This window comes from Canis lupus, chromosome 27 (genome assembly GCF_003254725.2).
Source record: "Canis lupus dingo isolate Sandy chromosome 27, ASM325472v2, whole genome shotgun sequence".
Lineage (NCBI taxonomy): Eukaryota > Metazoa > Chordata > Mammalia > Carnivora > Canidae > Canis > Canis lupus.
In genome coordinates, this window is record NC_064269.1 from 20,644,406 (window position 1) to 20,668,444 (window position 24,039).

General features: G+C 39.2%; 1 long non-coding RNA gene across 9 annotated transcripts in view; it reads right to left on the reverse strand.

Moving 5' to 3' along the window:
• LOC112665551 (uncharacterized) overlaps positions 1 to 21,795 on the reverse strand; it is a 66,383-nt gene extending 44,588 nt beyond the window's left edge. For 8 of the 9 annotated variants that reach the window (XR_003140455.3, XR_003140450.3, XR_004809871.2 and 5 more), the window contains exons 1-3: positions 21,514 to 21,795; positions 1,953 to 2,075; positions 212 to 365 (exon numbers count right to left, since the gene is read on the reverse strand). This is a non-coding gene — a long non-coding RNA (uncharacterized LOC112665551). Of the gene's footprint in view, positions 1 to 211; positions 384 to 1,952; positions 2,076 to 21,513 lie in introns of all 9 variants that reach the window. The other variant, XR_007406425.1, reaches the window with a different exon arrangement.
• Between the last annotated feature and the right edge of the window lie 2,244 nt (positions 21,796 to 24,039).

A 24,039-nucleotide genomic window follows, 5' to 3' on the forward strand; every position in this document is an offset into this window, starting at 1 on the left:
CAAGGATCTGAGGGACATCTAGAATTGGTGAGGTGGTGAAAACCCTGGACATCCTCAGGGGTAGGATCATCTGTGAGAAAAAGCTAAGAAGCGGCCACAAGCTGAGGATGGCAATAATTTCTAACATAGTTCATAGAAGGCCATGCTTCCCAAAGGTCAGGACCTTACCCCTCACTATTAAAAGGCATGTGGAATCAAAGCAACTTCTCACCAGGCTTTCTTCGAGGGTGAGTACTGCCACATTTCCACCAGGGGAAACTGGATCCCAGGCATTTTGAGGATGAAGGAATGGCACCCAGCACAGTGCATTGTACATAATGATGCTCCAGCAAAGTTTGTCTCTCATTTCCTCCTAGATGGGGTGACTTGGAAACAAGAAACATCTACAGGTCCACTCACATATAAATGTACCTCAGAATTCTAGATTTCTAAATAAAATAAAGCCATGGGAAAAAATTTCTACCCAAACGTAAAGAATTAAGGAAAGTAATCAGACATAGGTAGATGTTCTGATTCTAAGGAAAGTTATGCCATTTTTATAGATATCCAGACTCAAGAGCAGTCTGCCCAGAAAAGGAAAAAATGTCAGCATTAACAATAACGTCACCACTGCACCTGATTTAACACCAGCTCTGGGACAAATGCAAACATCTGCCATAATAACTCAGTTTTAATAAACTATTTAGCTAGGTGAAATACCAGTACTCTACCTTTTTTTTAAGATTTATTTATTTCTGGGGATCCCTGGGTGGCTCAGCAGTTTGGCACCTGCCTTTGGCCCAGGGCGCGATCCTGGAGTCCGGAATGGAGTCCCGCGTCGGGCTCCCGGCATGGAGCCTGCTTTTCCCTCTGCCTGTGTCTCTGCCTGTCTCTCTCTCTCTCTATCATGAATAAATAAATATAAATAAATAAAATAAAATAAATCTTTAAAAGATTTATTTATTTCTTTTAGAGAGACAGAGAACACAAGCAGGAGGGGCAGGGAGACGGAGAAAGAATCTCAAGCAGGCTCCTCACTGAGCAGAGCTGGATGCTGGGCTGGATCTCATGACTCTGAGATCACTATCTGAGCTGAAACCAAGAGTTGGTCACTCAACTGACTACACCACCAAGGCACCTCAGTACCCTACCATTTTTATTTTTATTTTTTTATTTATTTTTTATTGGAGTACAATTTGCCAACATATAGCATATCACCCAGTGCTCAATCCTACCATTTTTAAATGGGATAATCTAAATTTCCTAAAGTCATCCCTTGTAAAGGCCACTTGCCCAAAGCAAACAAATAAACAAAAAAACCCAGCAAAAACCAACAAAACAAAACAAAAACTGGGATTATTGCTTGACCTCCTCCCAAGGAAAGCATTATTCACAGAACAACATTATATTACTTCAGATTTCTGAGGGTTTTTAGAGAGCTTCAAATACCCTGGGTTTGAGTGACATCGAGTCAGAATGTACTGGGTTTTGGCACAGAGTCAACAGAATTTACCAAACGCCAGATACAATGTATCTTTATTATTAACTTTTTTATTATTAAAAACAATGCATTGTCATCTTAGAAAATTTAGTAATGTGGTAAAATGAACAAGATGAAAATATAAATTACCCACAGTAGAATTAACTGGATATAGAACTATTTGCATCTTACTGCCTTTTTAGATGTATTTTATTTACAGACCATTTATACACACACACACACACACGTGTTTTTTTCAATTCAGATAATTCTGAAAAACTACAGCCTGAATTATTATTATATCACATTCTCCCAAGCTATTAAATATTCTTGAAAAATCTGAGTTTACTAGTTGTATCATATGGATTTACCATATGTATTAATGGTTTTATTATTGGATACTTAGGTTGTTTTTCTGATATCCAATAAAGAGTCTTATACTTAAATGTGAAAACCTATAATTATTTCACTAAATTCATAGAATTAGACTCACTGTGTTATAAGATAGTAATTTTAAAGGTTCTGATTCAAGCGTGCTTGGTTTGCTCAGTCAGTAGAGCATGTGACTTGATCTCAGGGGCGTGAGTTCAATCCCCATGTTGGGGGTAGAGTTTCCCTGAAAAATAAATAAATAAAGGTTCTAATACAGAAAGGTTATAACAGTTTACATTCCCACCAAACTTATACCCATTCTGAATATTATTTTAAAAACAAAGACTCAGGAACAAGCAGAAAGACTCCAATAGTTACAAACACATATCAGACCAAAAGTAGTTGAACTTTCTTGAAGAGACAACTGGAATTTCTGCCATGGACTTTCTGGTACAGTTTCACATTTATAAACAGTTCTTAAAAAGCAGTTTTTCTCCTCTTATTCCTTTTCTGATGTGTGTGTGTATGTATGTTTCCAATGAGCATCTATAACTTTTACAATCAGGAAAACAAATTATCAGTTAGAAACATGAGGATATGCCTTTAACTCAATAGTTCTGCAGAAATGGGCAGCCCTGGTGGCCCAGTGGTTTAGCGCCACCTTCAGCCTGGGGTGTAGTCCTGGAGACCCGGGATTGAGTCCCATGTCGGGCTCCCCGCATGGAGCCTGCTTCTCCCTCTGCCTGTGTCTCTGCCTCTCTCTCTCTCTCTCTCTCTCTCTCTCTCTCTCTCTCTATCTCTGTCATGAATAAACAAATAAAATCTTTTTAAAAAATAGTTCTGCAGATAAAGTCTTGCTAAACTAGTATTCCTATCTATATCCATCACTCAAAATAAAATATAATAGAACACAATCAGAATATTTGCTTTTTCTAACGTGTCCAATAGGTCAATGAAGGACTCTATTCTGTGTGTTTGTTTTCATTTATTTAGTTTGCACAAAATGTTTTTTTAAAGATTTTTATTTACTTATTCATGAGAGACAGAGAGAGAGAGAGAGGCAGAGATATAGGCAGAGGGAGAAGCAGGCTCCATGCAGGAAGCCTGGTGTGGGACTCGATCCCAGGACTCCAGGATCATGCCCTGGGCTGAAGGCAGAGGCTCAACCACTGAGCCACCCAGGCGTCCCATAGTTTGCATAAAATATTTTTAATAGGAAAAACAAAACAATGCACCAGAATAGTCTAAGAGGCAGTCTTAGGTAAGGCTGCTTGAGCTTCCTTGCTCAAAATGGAACAGAAAACAATCTTTTTTCTCTCAAAAATGTGTCGAAACCCCCAAAACCTTCCTTTGACCCTATACCTTCCCAATCTCTTCCACCATCTGTCTCCTCCTCTACCCACCCAGACTTTTGAAAGTAGTCTACATCTGCTGGAAACCCTCACTTCTGCACTTCCCATTCAGTTCATAGTTGCAGCCTTGCTCCATCCCAGCCATTCCAGTAAAACAGTTTGTCAGAGCAATCAGTGACCTATTGAGACATCCAGTGATGACTTTTTGTCCTTATTTTAGTGAATTGTTCTGCTGAGGATAATGCTGTGGATTATTTCTTGCTTCCTGAAATCCTTAACCCTTGGCTTTGGTGACACCATACTTTCCTGAGGTTTCTTTTTCTTTTTTTAATTTTTTTTTTTTTATTTATGATAGTCACACAGAGAGAGAGAGAGAGAGGCAGAGACATAGGCAGAGGGAGAAGCAGGCTCCATGCACCGGGAGCCCGACGTGGGATTCGATTCCGGGTCTCCAGGATCACGCCCTGGGCCAAAGGCAGGCGCTAAACCACTGCACCACCCAGGGATCCCTTTCCTGAGGTTTCTTAAACCTTTCCAACTCTTTCTTCTTGGCCACATTCCTAAGCAGCTCTTCCACTGCCTGCTCCATAAGTCTTGATGTTCTCCCATTTTCTCACTAGCCCTCTTCTCTTTTGGCTTTATGTGTCCTCCCTCTAGGTCTTATACACCTTCCCAGTTGTAGCAGCTATGTGAACGCTGTGTCTCCCAAACCTACACCTCCATCTAAGGCCTCAGACTCACAAATCTGTTCAAATATCCATCACAATCTATCACCGCAGACACTCCAAGTTAACGTGTCCCAGACTTCCCCCTCAACATGTTTCTCCTCCTCCATTGTCTGTTGGGGACACTACTTAAGGTTCTAAACTGAACACTGGAAATATTTCTTGATTCCCTCGCACGTCTTGATTCCCCCGCACGTGAGTTATAAGTTGCAAAACATCAAGCCACCCACAGTTGAATTCAAACACAATCGTGGTCCAAGAAACATTACTCTGACAAGACAAAATAAAAAACAACTCAACTCCTTTTAGGGTTCTTTCAAAGAACACCAATTCAGGGGAATCCATATCTAGCCAAACCTCTTATTTGCCTAGTCTATCTTCACGGACTCACATAACAGATGGTGCCTGATGCCTGACAGCTGCTGTCCGCTCTAACCACTCATTGTGCTCTCTCTAAAGTCCCCCACATTTCCCTGATACCACTTCTCCTTGGAAACTCATCCTCCCCTTCTCTCTCTCCTTCTCATTTTTTGTTGTTGTGCATATTAACCTCAGTGTTCTGGCTGTCATGGCCTATTTCTGCTTTGTCCCCTATGCATGGAAGTCCTAGGTCTGATGCAGGAAGAAGGCTAGAGGGGGAAGATAATTTAATTTATAATCTAGTATCCTTTCCTTTTGTGCATTGCACATAACACTCTGCATATCATAACCATATATATCCTAAATATCTCTTTAATCTGTCCTTTCCTCTCCAAGCAATGATCCTTTGTCCAGGTTCAGTTTCTCACTATCTCTTATCTGGGCCCCCCCACCAGGCCCCAGCTTTCCTTCCCGATTCCAGTATTGTTCTCTTCAAATCCATTATCTAGGGGGGCCTGGGTGGCTCAGTCAGTTGGGTGTCCAACTCTTGGTTTCAGCTTGGGTCATAATCTCAGGGTCATGAGATCGGCCCTGTACTCAGCACGGAGTCCACCTGGGGTTCTCTCTCCCTCTACCCCTTCCCACTCTCCCCAGCCCTACTCTCACTCTCTCAAATAAATAAATCTTGATTTGTATTTCCCTAATGGCAAGTGATGTGGAGCATTTTCTCATGTGCTTGTTGGCCATGTCGATGTCTTCTTTGGTGAAATTTCTATTCATCTCTTTTGCCCATTTCATGATTGGATTGTTTGTTTCTTTGCAGTTGAGTTTAATAAGTTCTTTATAGATCTTGGATACTAGCCCTCTATCTGATACGTCATTTGCAAATATCTTCTCCCATTCTGTAGGTTGTCTTTTAGTTTTGTTGACTGTTTCTTTTGCTGTGCAGAAGTTTTTTTATCTTGATTAAGTCCCAATAGTTCATTTTTGCTTTTGTTTCCCTTGCCTTCATAGATGTATCTTACAAGAAGTTGCTGGGTCCAATTTCAAAAAGGGTGTTGCCTGTGTTCTCCTCTAGGATTTTGATGGATTATTGTCTCACATTTAGATATTTCATCCATTTTGAGTTTATCTTTGTGTATGATGTAAGACAGTGGTCTAGTTTCATACTTCTGCATGTGGCTGTCCAATTTTCCCAGCACCATTTATTGAAAAGACTGTACTTTTTCCAGTGGATAATCTTTCCTGCTTTGTCAAATATTAGTTGACCATAGAGTTGAGGGCTCATTTCTGGGTTCTCTATTATGTTCCATTGATCTATGTGTCTGTTTTTGTGCCAGTACCACACTGTCTTGAAAATCACAGCTTTGTAGTACAACTTGAAATCCGGCATTGTGATGTCCCTGGCTCTGGTTTTCTTTTTCAATATTCTCCTGGCTATTTGGGGTCTTTTCTGATTCCATACAAATCTCAAGATTATTTGTTCCAACTTTCTGAAGAAAGTCCATAGTATTTTGATAGGGATTGCACTGAATGACTCCTAACTCTGGGAAATGAACAACGGGTAGTGGAAGGGGAGGTGGGTAGGGGGATGGGGTGACTAGGTGATGGGCACTGAGGAGGGCACTTGACGGGATGAGCACAGGGTGTTATACTATATGTTGACAAATTGAACTCCAATTTTAAAAATATACAAAAATAAATAAATAAATAAATAAATAAATAAATAAATAAATCTTTAAAACAAACAAACAAAACAAATCCATTCTCCACTAACTACCCAGTGCTCTAATTCAACAATCTAACTTTGTGCCCCTCCACTCTAACACACACACATACACACACGCACACACACACACCATCTGGCTACCACTGACATTCAATACCATCTTGCCAGCCATGGGAATGAACTAACTTTAAAGTGGGTCTTCTATCCTCCAACAGCAGCTGACCCACCCAGATGACAGAGATGAGCTGTGCCCACCAAGTTCTGACCAAATGACAAAGTCATAAACAAATAAATAAGAGCAATTGCTATAAGCCACAAAGTTTTAGGATGGTTTGTTATTTGGCATTAGATAACAAACAGCGTGGTTATATTAACTAAGACCAGAGTCTTTGTGACTTTTCCTCTTTTGTCAATCATATTGCTTTCTTTCACTTAACTTCTTATACTTTGCTTTCCTGTTGTTCAATTTTTGATAATATGCCTGGGCTATTAAAATGATTCTCAACATTATTAAGTGCTATAGAAAAATACACATATTTGACATATGTTGTTTCCTGCTCTTCAGCAATACTATAATCGTTTTTCATTAGAAGATATACTTTTTCAATGACTTGTCCAAAAACATATCAGCATGCCTTATGGTGCAATAAGCAGGAATTTATTAGAGAGAAATATAAAGGCATGTGAGAGATTATGTACCTCTGACCAATGCATCTTATTCAGGACAGGTGGAGATTGGTTGTTATTTTCTGGGCAAATGGACTTTATGAGAAGCATCCGCTTAATGCACCCAGCCATATCAACTAGGAGTGCCAACCATCCTACTTCTCTCTTTTTGAAGCATTCCAGCATACAGAACTCTAACATGCTGTAAGACAAAGTAGGATAAAAACTTCCCTTTATTCAGAATTGCTTTTAAAATTCTAACCTAAAAAAAAAATAAATAAAAGTAAAATAAAATTCTGACCTGCAAGGGCACCTCGGTGGCTCAGTCGGTTAAGCAGTTGCCTTTGGCTCAGGTCATAATCCCAGCATCCTGGGATAGAGCCCCACATCTAGGCCCACATCCAGCCCTGCATCCAGCTCTCCGTTCAGCAAGAAGTCTGTTTCTCTGTCTCCTTCTGCCCCTCCCTCCCCAACTCTTGCTTGCACTCACACTCACGCTCTCTTTCTCTCTTTCATTCTCAGTCTCTCTCAAATAAATAAATAAAATCTTTTTTAAAAATTCTGACCTGCAAAAAAAAAGAAGAAAAAATCGTGGACAAAAGTTAGTAAATTCATCAGATCTGAAAGTTAATTCATTTTAATTTGATTTTAATTATCTTCATATATTTAGCACATGATTTGACAACTTTCCCATGTCTGCTCTTTTAGAGAACAATAAGCTTTGAACTAAATATCCTTTTGTCTTAAGGCCAAGACAAGATTCGATGTCTGTCAGTCTACTCTTCACTTTCAGGAGTAAGGAGATTCTTTATAATCAGCTCTGTCCATGTCTGTAGTAAGCAATCTTTTCTAGTCTTCCTTTTATAGCCTATTAACCTATTCATTCCCCACTCTGATTATTTCCTCCTTCTAGGAGAGATGCAGAGTCTCTCTCTTGAGTGAACATCTCCACTTTATGTATTTGGCAATGTTATTCATTCAGTAAGTCAGTACTTTTTCTGAATATTTACTATGTTTTAGGCATTGTTCTGGGAACTTTAGATTTAGCTGTGAACCAGAGAGTCTGCTCTCATGGACCTTAAATTTTAGAGGTAGGGGGTGATTCAGTCAATCAAAAGTGATTGAACAAGATAATTTCAGGTATTGCAATGAAGAATATTTGACCCAGTTACCCGCTAGAGAGTGGCTGGGGAGCTACTTCAGATTTGATGCCAAGAGAAGCCCACAAGGTGAGCCTACAAAGGTAAGCCTTGTCAGTTATATAATATGCTAAAAGCCTTCTTCAGTGGCAGTAGGAAAAGGAAATAATCTTAGGGGGATTCTTTTGATGTGAATTTTTTTTCTTTTTTTCCCATTTTTTCTGGTTGGAGTCAGCAGAGATGTCAGAGCCCTGGATTTCAGGAAGCAGGCACCGTGTGTTAGTTGCCTAAGGCTGCCATAATAATTACTACAAACTGGGTGGCTTGAGACAACAGAAACATATTCTGTCACAGTTCTGGAGGCCTAAAGTCCAAAATCAAGTTGTTAGTAGGGCCGAGTTCCTTCTGAAGACCCTAGGAAAGCATATTTCTTTGCCTCTTCATAGCTTCTGGTGGTTTGGCAGCAATTCTCGGTGTTCTTTGGTTTGTGACAGTATAACTTTAATCTCTTCACATGGCTTTCTTTTCTGTGTCTCCTCTGTATCTCTGCGTCCAAATTTCTCTCTTTATATAAAGACACTAGTGTTTGGATTTAGGACCTACCCTAATCCAGCATGACCTCATCGTAACTTGATTATATCTGCAAAACGCCATTCCAGATAACGTCACATTCTCACAGGTTCTGGGTAAATATGAATTGGAGGGGGACATTATTCAATCCACAATAGACAGAGTCAACTAGAACTCTCATGAATGGGAGGAAATACACCTCAGCAACATGATGGGGCTCAAGAGGAAGGCAAAGTGTGGGGACCTCTTGAGAGGCATAGTTTGTGGAGTCGAGGAGCACTATTATTTGCCATACAATTTTTAGTTTGCTTCCAATGTTATCAATCCCTTATGCTATCCTTAAGAGTTAAGTTAAATTTGTTAAGCCTCCTAGGAAGTGCTTCAGGAAACACAGAGAGCAGTTGGGTCCCTGGTTTTAAAAAGTGTGTGAAGAGATCACAACAACCCAGAGAAGCAATTGCTACATAGCCAAGATTGATCAGCAGCCTCCATCTGAGATGACAATGGAAACCAGGACCAGCTGGGTGTCCCCAGAAATACTTGGAGACAGATTCTTTAATGATGCAGCCTTCATTCCCTCATCCAACAACATTCACCCAACACCTGCTATATGCCAAGTATCTTGTTAGTATTAGTGATAAAATGCTGAGCAAAAGGAGACTGGCCTCTGCTCTTGAGAATTTCATTGGCATTAAGGAGAATGAGAGTTTGAAGAGTGTCATTTGGATATAAAGGAACTGTGACCCCATAATGCTGAGTTGAGGATGCATGACTTGCATTGATTATAAAGTGATTGATAGCGCAACAAATATTTGTTGACTGCCTCCCACATGTCAGGCTCTGTGCTAGGTATTGGCATTCAGAAGCAGCATTCCTCTTGCTCCCCTCCCAGAGCTTCCCCTTCACTGTTCCATTGAATCATTAGACACAACAGACCTACAAGACATTAATGTCCCTACGACCTCCCCAAAATAATTTCTTTGATTGGTATGCTTCATCTGGAAATAGCTCCATAATAGTATCACATATAATATGCTTGATTACTCAATATTCCAACCTGAAAAACCCCAGATCAATGCTTCAATGTCCTCCTCCTTAACTCCTATTGAAAACCTTATACCACTGCATAGAAACACATAGTACAGTGTGTTGGACAACGCAGACATTCATTCATTTTCACATCTACTGAGCAACTACCATGTACCAGGCAGTGGGATAGACACTAATTAAATGTTAGTTTCCTTTTCTTTCCTAAATAAGGATGGCACATTTGCTTGCTGGTTGTAGAAATGAGTTTCATATAAAAAATATAAAATTCTGAAAAGTGATCTTATTATAATTTTGTCAAGGAAAGAATCACTATTGTTTAGAAAAGTTATGCCTCTTCAAGATCTTATAAGAACCCATCTCCAGCTTTCCTTTAATTTTGAATTTCCCTGCAAACATAGTGTTTTTGCCTTCTCTGATCTCCCATTGAAGATAGCCACTCACTATTAAGTTTAGTCAACATAATCATTTGCAATATTATCTCCAAATAAAAGCTAGATGAGTAATTTGCATCTATATTGTAAAAGCTTCCAGAAATGAATGTCTAGGCCATCACTCATGAACACACCTGATAGGACTTGATCCAGTTTTTTTTAATAGTTACAGACACCATGATATTTTGGGGTTTTTTAAAAAAGATTTTTTTCATTTATTCATGAGAGACACTGAGAGAGAGAGAGAGAGGCAGAGACACGGGCAGAGGGAGAAGCAGGCTCCACGCAGGGAGCCCGATATGGAACTCGATCCTGGGACTCCAGGATCACGCCCTGGGCCTAAAGCAGGCACTAAACCACTGAGCCACCCAGGAATCCCCAATACCATGATATTTTGAAGAGAGCATAGTGTGGCAAGAGTCCAGGAGCATGAGGTCAGGTATGGCTTTGAATCTCTACTCTTTCGTTTGCTACCTGAGTGAATGAGTGAACCTAGGCAGTTAAGTTTTTTTTACAGCTTAAGTTTTTTCTTTTTTTCACAGCTACATTTTGGGGCTACAGTGAGAATTAGAGACAATCTATGAAAATTGTCTGGCACTTAATTAATTGAAGCTCTTACTATTATTCTAGTCATGCTCAGTAATCCATTTAATCTCTCAGATCTATTTATGGTTGCTTCTGATATTTCCACTTTTACCTTTTTGTTTATCAGCTATGAATGGATTTGTAAATATAACCTAGCATCTTCCAAATGCAAAGAGGAAAAATACCAATTGAGATCACATTGCACAAAAGTGAATGTGCTAGAACTCAAGCTGTAAGATATTAAACAGACTAACTACCATGGGCTGCTGGTGAGGTCATAAGCCTAAAATAATTTGGCAGAGCTAAACTAGACTAGCACAAACAGACTTCTGAATTGGCACATAGCACAAAAGGTAGTTCTCCTTATGCCCAAATATAGATGTTGACTCACACAGTCTGGGTGAGACAGCTGAGGAACAAAGTGATATCATCCGAGGAGGCAGGATGACATCATTCTGCAAATGTTTTTCATCTGTCTGGTTTTTGGCATTAGACGTTTTTGGCTCCTATTTCTCATGATTTCCATCAGTTGCTCTTAAATACTACCCTCCTTGAGGGAGGCAGCATCAGCTCCTGCCTATCTGTAAGTTTCCTGTATGTTATAAATATTTTTCCATATCTGACACAGTATCTGGTTTCCCCTCCGTTCATTCTATTGAAACTGGTCTCAAAAGGGCCACTAAAAATAGGGTAGTTGCCCAATCCACCAGATTTCTTTTTTGTTTCCTTCCCACTGGAACTGTGTGCAACGAAGGACACTGCTGATCAACTCCTCTTCCTTGCCTTACTCTTTCTCGCTTCCTTAGGCTTACCTTGGGGTTTTCATTCTAAAGATCACTTCTTAGGAGCCAACTTCACTTGTCTCTCTTCTGTGTCTCCCCTGAGATGTTCTCCTGAGTGATCATTCTTGCCTCTTCTTTGCCCACAAGCAGCCCTGGCATGTTTATCTCCCTGCTTCCCCATTCTCAAGGACCACTTCTTCAATGACCTTCCCCAAACCAAACCATTCAGGTCACTGTCCCAACTAAGAATCTTTAATTTTTACCATTGCCTTCAGGATAAAGCCCACACACCCTAGGAAGACTGCCAACCTGTTCATAACCTGGTCTTAGAAATCTTCTGAACTTTGTCTCCCCCCACGGACCTTCTCTGCTGTTGCTCAGGCTATTTCTTTATCTCTCTACTCCAACTCCAAAAAATCTTGCAGACCCTCTGAGATACAGTTCAAATGTCCCTTCCATGAAGTTTTTCTTAACTCTTTCCTCCCTGCCATCCTGGTAGAATTAGTGGCTTCTTCACAGTCCCCATGACAGTTTTTGCATACTGCTAGTGTAGCATTTACCACTTATACTGTCTGTTCCTCATTTATTTGTCTATTCCTTTACATGGTGACTTCTGGAGAACAGTGATATCACCTTCTGTGTCTTAGTATTCATACCACCAGCTCAGTGCCTTGCAGATAATTACATCCTCAATAAACAGTTCTCAATTTCAACTGAACCTGTTTTTCAAAGATCAGACTTCTAATCAGGTCTAGTTACTCTGCTACTTTAAATGAGAGAAAGAGACACAGAAAGAGAGAGAGAGAGATAATATCTCTGCCATGAATTAAATGTATTTTAGGCCATATTTAGGCTTTCATGGCAAAATTCTCTTTCATTCTTTCTGCATAATTAAACTGTGTGCAAAAGAAAGGCATTCCGTGTTTTGTTTTGTTTTTTTATACACGATCAACTTCCAGGTCAGCTAGATTCCAATGTATTATCACCAGAAAGAACAAGAATGCCTAATCTACCCTTGGTGAATAAAGGGCCTACTCAATTGAGTAAACTCTTTTAAGACACCAGGGTATCATTTAGTACATTTCTTCCTCCAAGGAGATTAAATAGGGCCTGGATGTGTGTTATAACAGATGCACATAAGCTCTAATTTTGTTTTGCAAAATAAACGGTTACTTAAAACTAAGCCTGGATCAACTCAAATATATCACATAGCCAACTCAGACAGAAATAAAACTCATTACAGTGATTGTGAAGAGAACCATTTTTCTTTCACCTGCTCTATTCAGTCAAGATCTACTTCAACAATGATCTCTGTATAGGAATATCGAGTAGAGTTCTTCAGCTCAGTATATCATAAGAGCAATAGCAAAATCTCTCATGAGCAAATGAATTTGCACTGTTTAAGTGCACATACAGGGACCCCTGGGGGGCTCAATGGTTTAGCGTTTGCCTTCGGCTCAGGTCATGACCCCAGGGTCCTGGGATCAAGTCCCACATTGGGGTCCCAATGGGAGCCTGCTTCTCCCTCTGTCTATGTCTCTGTGTCTCTCATGAATAAACAAACAAAATCTTTAAAAAAGAGGGGTATGTACAATTTAGAATATGTGTCTCCATAAAAATGAATAATATATATTGAGCAATAGCATGTACATGTCATGCACCGCCTCTATATCTCATGTAGATTATCTCATTTCCTCAAAATAGCTCTCTGAGGTTGAAACTATTACCATCTCTATTTTATAGATGAGGAAACTGAAGGTTAAAAAGTCTGGTAACTTCCTTCTGTTGCAGGGCCACTGAGCAGTGATTGGGGGTCAGAGACTGAGTCTGACTGCAGTGAACTCAAGGAGCCATACAGATACTTTTGATGGCAATTGCTTGCACCTGCTTACACAGGGAATGGTGACAACCCATAAACACTATGGATAAGGAAAGGTGGCCAGTTAGGTCTGAATCTTTATGCATAGTCTAAAGAACTGAGCCTCCATCACTTCTATGTACAGAAGACTTTACATTCTTTTTGAAGTAAAAAAGAGAGTGGGCAAGGTAGAGATGCTGGGAGAGTTAAATTATATAAATGCAGAGTTTCCTGCTCAAACCTCAGCTTATAAGTATGTGCAAATAAGTGGAGGCCATGCTCAGATCCCTCAGGTTCTTTATAGTGGGTCTAAGTGCACATTAGTGGAAACAATTCTGCCTTTGCCTGGATCTGTCCTCCACTTCCCAGAGGAGCTGTAGCATGGAGCCCAGGGGACGTTAGTATAGGATTGTCAAGCACTGCCAACCAATCACTTTATTTATATGGACATTCCTTTTGTAAACTGACACTTCTCTTTCACTTTTGTCTACTGGAAAAATGATCTAGGGAAGCCCCGGTGGCCCAGTGGTTTACTGCCGCCTTCAGCCCGGGGTGTGATCCTGGAGACCCAGGATCGAGTCCCATGTCAGGCTCCCTGCATGGAGCCTGCTTCTCCCTCTGCCTGTGTCTCTGCCTCTGTGTGTGTGTGTGTGTGTGTGTGTGTGTGTGTGTGTTTCTCATGAATAAATAAATAAAACCTTTAAAAAAATTTTTAAAAAGAAAAATGATCTAAAGGGTCTACTGGAAAAATTATCCATTTCGGCCATTGAAGTAGAAGAGGCAAAATATTAATGTTTATTGAATCTATTCCATTTTCAGCAGAATTCTTGAAAACAGTGCTGTGCCCTTCAACTTCCAAGATAGGCTACCTGCAAATATTTCTTTTTAATCACCAGTTTTTATGTTCCTGGCATGATCAGTTTGTTTCTGAAAAAGATGGCTTCCTACATTGTATCTCCAAGAATAAATGTTACCTTCTCTTGAACAAATCACTTTGAAGCTAGCATTTAAAATGGAATTTAATAATTATTAAATGCAAAAATTAGTGCATTTTTAGCTAAAGTTGAATTTTTAAAAATCTTAGATGAATTACTAACAATCAGTAACAATGATGAAATGACAAAATACAAAACATATACTATATATGCTGAGGGTATAGGAAAACAGAAATTCTCATTATTGCTGGTAGAAGTATCAACTGGTAAAACTTCACAGAGAGCAATTTGGCAATATCTGTTGAAATTTCAAATGCATTTACAGATGATTCATAGGTGATTCACAGCAGCATTGTTTTGTAACAGCAAAAGATTGTAGTCTATCCATCAATAAGGTACATACAACACAAACTTTAAAAAATTTGAGAAAGCCCCATCAGTATGGAATAGTATCTAAACCACATGTGTTAATGTATGTGTGAGGATATGCATGTGTATGTATTATGGTGTGCTGGTTGATTTTCAACCACCAGTTCCCTACGTGTGGTTCTGTGAATGTTGATTGACAAGTAGATGAAAGTCAAATAATGAAGATGTATTCTGGAACTTTACTGGTTTATCAATGAAGTGAGTGACTTCTTTGCCAAATCGGATAATAATTTTAAATACAGAAAGAATATTTCTTCAATTATTTGTTACATTCACAAGGACAAATTTTTAGGTTTAATTTGTAACATTTTACCATCATTTTCTTAATTCCAGACAATCAATGAAACAAAAAATTAAGTCCTGATTTGTATCATCAGCTGATTTCTATCTGGGGGGAGTACTCCCCCAATGGCCAACTTCAGGCTAGCAATGTGACCTCCTGAATACACAGTGGGAAAGGATGAACATACCTACAGGAACAACATTATATAGTATTTCTTCCATATAGATACAGTAGGTGCAAATAATCTCATAACACACATATAACAGTGTAATATAATAAAATAACTAGGAAGTGATTTTTAGTATTTGTTACCTTTTTTGTTAATAACTAGGAAGTGATTTTTAGTATTTGTTACCTTTTTATTGCTACCAATAACTTAATTGGAAGTTTACTTATTTTTTAATATTGATTGTATTTGGTAATCTGCTCCCAAAATTCCTGAAAAATGTAACAACTGGCTCTTGTTTATTATGAGATGGCACCATACCAGTTGTGCATATAAATGGATACAATTAGACTGTCCCACCAGGAAGCAGAAACACATTTGGATGAAACTCTGAGGACTTCTTAAAAGGTATGATCAAGGCTAAGAAAACACAAAGAGATGCTGAGAAATCTGTGAATGTACCAAAAGATGCTGAATTTTACACTTCAAGTGGGTGAAGTGCATGGTATGTAAATTATATCTCAATAAAACTGTTTTATAAAAAAGAGAGAGATTCTGAGGCTCCCAAGGACTAGAGGTAGCAGAAAGCTACCATTACCATCCCTATTTTTATGGGGCAAAAGAAGGGAATAGTTTTACCAGAGCACTGTGAGAGATAGGGACCCAGAGGGCTTCCAGCAAGAGCTATCATTATAGAGGGACTCATTCACCACCACAATTGTAGTTTGAAAACAGGAAATTGGGGATGGGGGGACTAGGCCAGACTTTCCACTCTCCTGTTTTTCAGTCTCCTATTGGTGCCTCACATTGGCCAAACCGTAAGTCAGAGGGCTAGGGAAGATGGCTGATATATTCATAGAGGTCAACTCCTAGGGCCCAGAGCAGATCCATAAGGGTTAGATAATGGATCTGTGTGAAAAGACACATGCACACCTGCACATGCATGCATATATTTGCTAATAAAGTATGTGTATAGTATATTTCTGGAAGAAACACAAGGAAGTTATTAATATTGGTTGGCTTCAGGGAAGGAGAAATATAGAAAGACATAGACTTTTCACTCTGTAATATTTATAGCTTTTGAATAAATTATGAATTTTGAGCCACATGAATATATTACCTATTTCAAAAAAGACATAACATTTAAATTTAAAAACAAAAATAAACCAAAAAACAAGTAAATCTCTGGTCGTCTTAAGTCAGTTCACAAATCACTTGATACTTCTCTGCTTCTGAGCACATGACAGGATTGTAGTTCCTTATCCCTGCTGGAGGTGGGTGTGGCTACGGGCCTTATTTGAGAAATGCAATATAAGCAAAACTAATGTGTGTCACAGGAGCCAGTGTACGTATTGTCACCTTCTCTCTTTCCTGCCTCATAGGTCATGGAAGCATCTACCAAGATGGAACTGCCGTTAGCCAGATCCACAATTTATAAGGAGTAGACACCTTCCTTTGTGCCATCACTACACTAACATTGGACATGAAGCATGAGTGAGAAATAACCTTTGTTGGTTTAAATTACAAGATTATGGGGTGTTTGTTGCCACAGCATAAACTAATCTATCCTTGTTGACACAAGAGGGAACCAGATGGCTCCTGGAATTATTTGCAAATCAAAAATATGTGATTTTTAAAAATAGTTATGTTTAGGTGCACTAGAGTGGTTCAGTTGGTTGGGGGTCTGCCTCCAGCTTAGGTCATGATCCCAGGGTCCTGGGATCAAGGCCTACATGGGCTTTCTGCTCCAGGGGTGAACCTACTGTCCCTCTCCCTCTGCCTGCTGTTCCCCCTGCTTGTGCTCTCTTTCTCAGTCAAATGGATAAATAAAATCCTTTAAATAAATAAATAAATAATAAAAATTAAAAAATAAATAAAAATAAAAATAGTTACATTTAGCCTCTTATATTTAAAACAATACACATATTTACACCCATGGAAATATCACTGTTTTCAATGACAGTATGTATATTGATTTGTGAATATTAATACCAAGCTTACATTTGGTGGTTTATATATCAAAACCTCAAAATGTTTACCATTAGGCTAAAAAATTATACTTTTATGAATTAATGCTAATGGAATAATAATAATGGCTAAATTTTATTGAGCAGCTATTACGCACCAGACACTATTCTAAGTACTTCACTTAAATTAATTTAGAATACTCACGGCAATCCTTTGATATATGACCTGTTATTACTACTACACTTTTACACAAGAAAACTGAGGCTTGGAGAAGTTGAAAAACTTGTTAAAAATTATATAACTAATAGGAAGAGTATTCAGAATTTAAACTATCAGCCTAACTCAAGAGACTGTGCTTTCAACCATTATGATATACTGCTACTTCTTACTTTTTTTTTTACTTCTTACTTTTTTAAAAATTTAATTTTCACCTTTATTTCTTCTTGATCTACACATTTTTAATTTCCAAATGTATGTCTTTTTCTAGTAATCTTTTTTCCAACTTTATTGAGGAATAACTGAAAAATACAGTTGTACATATTTAAAGCGTACAACATGATGATTTGACATATGTACACACATCATAGAATGATTGCCAAGATTGAGATAATTAACACTTCCATCACTTCACACAGTTAATACGTTTTTTTTTAACGGTGTGAATGCTTAAGATCTACGCTCAGCAACTTTCAAGTATAGATCATTGTCAACTTATAATAGGGTTAAATCCTGGTAGACCCATTGTGAGTTGAAAATATCACAACTCAAAACTGCATTTAATACACCTAACCCACTGAACATCACAACTTAGCTTCACCTACCTTAAATGTGCCCAGAACACTTAACATTAGCCTACAGTTGGGCTAATCATCTAAACACAAAGATTTTTATGATCAAGTGTTGAATATCTCATGTAATATATTGAATACTATACTGAAAGTGAAAAACAGAATGATTGTACAGATGTGCAATGATTGTAAGTCTATTGGCTGCCACTGCCCAGCATCATTGAAAGAGGATCATACTGCATATTCCCTGGGTAAAGGGTAAAAATCCAAACTTACAATCTGAACTATGGTTTCTACCAACTGTGTATTGCCTTTGCACCATGATAAAGTCAAAAAATTGAAAGTCTAACAATCGTATGTTGGGGACCATCTGTACAAAATACATGGTGACATGTAGTCACCATGCTATACACTAGACCTTCAGAAGTTCATGGTCTTATTACTGAAAGTTTGTCCCCTTTGACCTACTCTTTCTATTTTCCCCTGTCCCCTACCCCTAGCAACCTGTTTCTATGAAATCAGGTTTTTTCTTTAGAGTCCACATACAAACAATACCATACCTATTGCTACTTCTTAAATAGCTTTAGGATATAAATTATTGCACTGCTTTAGAATAACAAAATGGAGAAACAACTCTAATGTCTAAATGGCAAGAGAATATTGAATCAATTGTAGCACTGTATGATAGAATACTATGCCCATGCAGTCATTTTCTAAAGATCATGAAGAACATGAAAAGATATCTGTAATATAAAAAATGAGAATAAAAAATTAAATAAATAAAAAACTAAAATGAGAATAAGTTTTAAAAACCTGGTTCCATTTTTTAAAAAGTATATGCATAGACAACAGCCTAGAGAGCTTGGTAGTAGATCTGGGTAGCAGATCTTAAAGGAGTTTTTCCAAGTGCTTACATGTATTGTCTGATTTTCCAAAACAAGCCAATAAATCTAACATTAAAAGTGCCTCACTGTAGATCCTGAAACAAGAGCTTGCACGCAGTTACTCTAGTTAGTAAAGCCCCCAGCCCCCGCCACCCCGGGAATAGGAGTGGGGATATGCAAGAGGGAACTGGGATAGAAGGAAACCCAATTCGAAGATGTGAGTGTGTCATAATGCTGCTCACCACTGTGGGAAACTAAGGTGTTTTCTCTAGAAACCTCTCTAAAGAGCCAAGTAGAATGGACCTCATCATTGTCTGCCTGAGGGACATAAGGCAGGAAGATTTATCCATGGCTCTTTTCCCCATTCGTCAAGGGCACCAAATTCCTCCTATTTCTGGTCTGCACCTTTGCCAGGACTAAGAATGTTGCTGCAGGCATCCTGCAGGCCACAGCAACGAAGGCTGGGGCAGAGAGCCAGTGCTAAGCCCAAACACTGAGGGAGGTACTGGAAGACAACTAAAGATTGGAAAAAAGGTGAATTGAGAGGATGAGCACTGGGGCAAGAAAGACGGGGACCTTACCAACCTTTGTATAAAATTTAAAGTTGAAAAAAAATTAAAAAAATAAAATTTAGAGATTGAAATACCAGCTTCAAGTCATGACTCTCTTCTAACTTTAGAATGTGGTAAAGGACGCCTGGGTGGCTCAGTGGTTGAGCGACTGCCTTCAGCTCAGGGCATGATCCCAGGGTCCTGGGGTGGAGTCCCACATCAGGCTCCCCGCAAGGAGCCTGCTTCTTCCTCTGCCTATGTCTCTGCCTCTCTCTGTGTGTCTCTCATGAATAAATAAATACAATCTTTAAAAAAAATAGAACGTGGTGAAATGGGGCACCTGGGTGGCTCAGTTGGTTAAGCATCTGCCTTCAGCTTAGGCCATGATCCTGGGGTCCTGGGATCAAGTCCTGCATTGGGCTCCCTGCTCAGCGAGGAACCTACTTCTCTCTCTCTTCTTTTGTGACTCTCTCCTGCTCCTGCTCTCTCTCTCTCTCTCTCTCTCAAATAAAGAAGTGCAATCTTTTTTTAAAAAAAAGAATGTGGTAAAACCCAAGTTTTATTTTCTTTTTCTTTTTAGAATAAGAGCTATTGTAGTAGGAAAGGCTAAGTAGAAGGCCCTGAAACTATCCATGTCCCCATCCAGTCAAGACAGTAAATAAAATATTGTATCACATCTCAGAGGGGCATGGCAGAGATTAAAATGAACCTCAAAGATTTAAAAAATGCAGGAGTGTTGTTCTCATTAAACACCATCCTGGCATCTACAAAAACCAGATTGTAAATGATTGTACACTACTTTAATTTGATAAAAGAGAAGTCCCACGCACAGCTCCTAGGCTGGATGTAGTGTCTTTGCTAGAGCAGATTAACACAGCCTCAGGCATGCATGTAGCATGGTGTTATTGATCTGGTGAGTACATTTCTTTCTATATCAATCAAAAAGCAGGATGAAAAGCAGTATATACAATAGTATACATTCACAGGCTTGCCCCAAGTCTCCTGTTTTCTGTCATAGGGGGCTGTACTTTACGTACATTCTATAAAAATTACATTGGTCCACTCTTTTGAGGATACACATTAATAAGCAAGATGTATAATGTACTCTTAATGCCCTAATAAGACATATATAATCCAGAGGGTGAGAAATCAACCCTCTGAAGATCTAAAGCCCTGCCAGATGACTGCAAGACAATGTAGAAATATTCTCTCCAAAGTAAAGGGCAGGTTACTGCATCATTCACTTCCCACATGTAAGAAAGAAGCACACCACTTTTTAGGCCACTTTAGGTTTTGCTTGAAGAGTATTCCACACTGAGGGACACTTGATTCAAGCCACCTATAATGTGACTTGGAAGGTTTCTAGCTTTAGTAGAGCCCAGAACATGACAGGGCTCTGCCGCAGGCCGTTTTCAGTAGAAGAAGCCTTGCTGTTTGGGTCATATGAGCCAGCAGATCCCCTGGGAGCAGAGGTACCTGTGAGGAAGAGAGGTCATGTGAGCTCTCTGGCAACTCCCAATGGCAGGACTGCAGTACAGATATCTAGGGTTCTCAAAGCAATGCTGTGTTATTTGCTCCAGAGAACTATATATCACAGAAGGTTCAGCTCCTGAAAGGCTACTGGGCCAGGCCTGATACAGCTCGAATACCTCACTCAGGAAATCAAGTGACCACGTGGCCAGAAGTGTTCATCATGAGCTGGATGCTCTCAACAACCCAAGTTACAGGGTGAGGTGGGCCTAGTAACAATATATTGTAAGAGAGCTGGAGATTATGCTTGAGAAAGTACAGAAAGCACAAACAAGCTGCATGAGAGATAACCCAAGGCCTCAGGATCCCCATGCTGTGCGCTGTCTGACATCTCTGCCTCATAACAGTTTCCCTCTGACCACCTAGCAAAGGAAGAAAAATCCATGCTTGTTCACAAATGAATCAGCTTGGTGAAGTGGTATATGTTGACAGTGGTCTGCTGCCCATGACATTTCCATCCAGGGGTGGCCTTGAAAGACAGGGTAGAGGAAATCCTCCAAATGGGCAGAACATGTTTTAAAAAAAAGTGATTAAATTGTCTTTATACACATTCACATATTAATTCATAAATGTGCTACTTCTACCCACAAGATTTATATAGGGCTTAAAGTAACATTTGTATCATTTGTTTAAGTTACCTGGATTTAAATTGCATCACCAATAATGAAAACAAAGTATTTACATTACAGGTTGCCCCCACTATTCGAAAGTAATGCATTCCTATGAAACCTTTCATAAGCTGGAAAGGCAGAAAGCAAAGAAGCAATTATCATTAATATACCTGAAACATTTTTTAGCATTCTCAGGCCCCTCTCAAAAAAACCCTTATACTTTTCTGATATCTTAAGACACATCTTGCTAACAGATGCACCAAATGAATAGAGATAAAATTCATGCTCACAGACACAGTTCAAAGTTATGGCAGCTTGATGCTGAGATGCGAAGTTCCTAGAGAAGGAGCTTGGTGGTGTCACTCTGTCTGCCTTTAAAACAGCTGGCTGAAAAAAAAATGCTATTTTGCTTTTTGCCTTTTCTCATAAAAGCAAAACTCATCCTCAGCTTTCTTTTCATTAGCAAAATCAGGTACCAGTGTAGGTCTTTCAAAAAAGTGAAGTGACACAGAACAAACTTGCAAAAAGCAAGGGACACCTATATAAACAGTGTTAATAAGAGAGAATGGAAGGGGAAGGGTTCTAAGACCATACAGAGAACATGCATAGGAATCTCTCTGAGAATTCTATCATTATTGTCTCAGCAGTGGGAGATTTGGTGAGCCTCAGCAAAAGAACAAGGCGGCAAATTGAAATAGCAGAGGGATAATGGGATTTCAGAACCAGACTAATGTAGCTTTGAGTCAAAGCTCCACCAGTTACTAACAATGATGTTGGGTAAGTTATTTAATCTCTCTGAACCTCAGTTTTCTTCTTTGTGAAACGAGGTTGATAATACTTTAACTAGTTTTTTTTTAAGATTTTATTTATTTATTTGACACAGAGAGAGAGAGCAAGCGGGGGAGGCAGGCAGAGGGAGAAGCAGACCCCCCACTGAGCAGGGAGCCAATGTGGGGCTCGATCCCAGGATCATGATCTGAGCTGAAGGCAGACACTTAACTGACTGAGCCACCCAGGTGCCCCAACGCTAACTAGTTTTTAACTACATTTCTGCTGAGTGCAGTTGTGCAGCCTGTGAACTGCACAAGTACCTAGGGAAGAAATTAAAAGGGTCTGACATCCCACTTACACTCAGGTCAGTGGAGCATCCCACCATGCACAGGTATTTGTATTTCTAATTCACACATCGCCCCTGTAGGCGACCCCATTCCTGCCTGTTGTCAGGATTTAAATGAGATAACATATGTAAAACATCTAGTAAGTAGTAATAAATGATAGCTGTTATTGTATTCTGTTGTCTCCAAGTCCATCAGTTACCAAAAGCCTAAGCTAAAAATAGAATTCAGAAAATAAGCCCTGCATGATAAAGATGGTCACAAAAGGAAGGGCACAAAAACAGACACCAAGATCAATGGAACAGAACAGAGAACCCAGACATGGACCCTCAACTCTGTGGTCAACTAATCTTTGACAAAGTAGAAAAGAATATCCAATGGAAAAAAGACAGTCTCCTCAACAAATGGTGTTGGGAAAATTGGACAGCCACATGCAGAAGAATGAAACTAGACTATTTTCTTACACTATACACAAAAATAGACTAGAAATGGATGAAAGACCTAAATGTGAGACAGGAATCCATCAAAATCCTAGAGGAGAACACAGCCAGCAATCTCATGACCTCGGCCACAGGAACGTCTTGTTAGATATGTCTCCGAAGGCAAGGGAAACCAAAGCAAGAATGAACTGTTGGGACTTCATCAAGATAAAAAGCTTTTGCACAGGAAAGGAAACAGAACCAAAAGACAATCAACAGAATTGGAGAAGATGTTTGCAAAAGCCTTATCAGATAAAGGACAAGTATCTAAGATCTATAAAGAACTTATCAAGGGGCACCTGAGTGGCTCAGTTAAGCATCTGCCTTCAGCTCAGGACATGATCCTGGGGTCCTGGGATCCAGTGCATGTCAGGTTTCCTGCTCAGTGGGGAGTCTACTTCTCCCTATCCTTTCCACTTGTGCTCTCTCTTGCAATTTCTGTCACTGTATCTGTCTCAGTCTTTCTCTTCAAATAATTTTTTAAAATTCTATAAAAAGAAAAAGAACTTATCAAACTCAACAACCAAAGAACATATAGTCCAATCAAGAAATGGCCAGAAGACACTGACATTTCTCCAAGGAAGACATACAAATGGCCAGCAGACACTCATGCTCAATATCACTCAGCATTAGGGAAATACAAATCAAAACCACAATGAGATACCACTCACACCTCTCAGAATGATAAAATTAACAAGTCAGGAAACGTTGGCAAGGATGTGGAGAAAGGAGAACCCTCTTGAACTATTGGTGGGAATGCAAACTGGTGCAGCCACTTTGGAGGACAGTATGGAGGTTCTTTAAAAAGTTAAAAATAGAGCTACCCTATGACCCAGCAATTGCACTACTAGGTATTTACCCCAAAGATACAAACGTAGTGATCTGAAGGGGCACCTGCACCCCAATATTTATAGCAGCAATGTCCTCAATAGCCAAATTATGGGAAGAACCCAGATGTCCATTGACAGATGGATAGAGAAGATGTGATATATATCTACAATGGAATACTAATCAGCCTTCAAAAAAATGAAATCTTGCCATTTGCAATGATGTGGATGGAACTAGAGGGTATTATACTAAGCGAAATAAATCAATCAGAGAAAGACAATTATCATGTGATCTCACCCATATGTGGAATTTTTTTTTAATTTTTTTTTTAATTTTTATTTATTTATGATAGTCACAGAGAGAGAGAGAGAGGCGCAGAGACACAGGCAGAGGG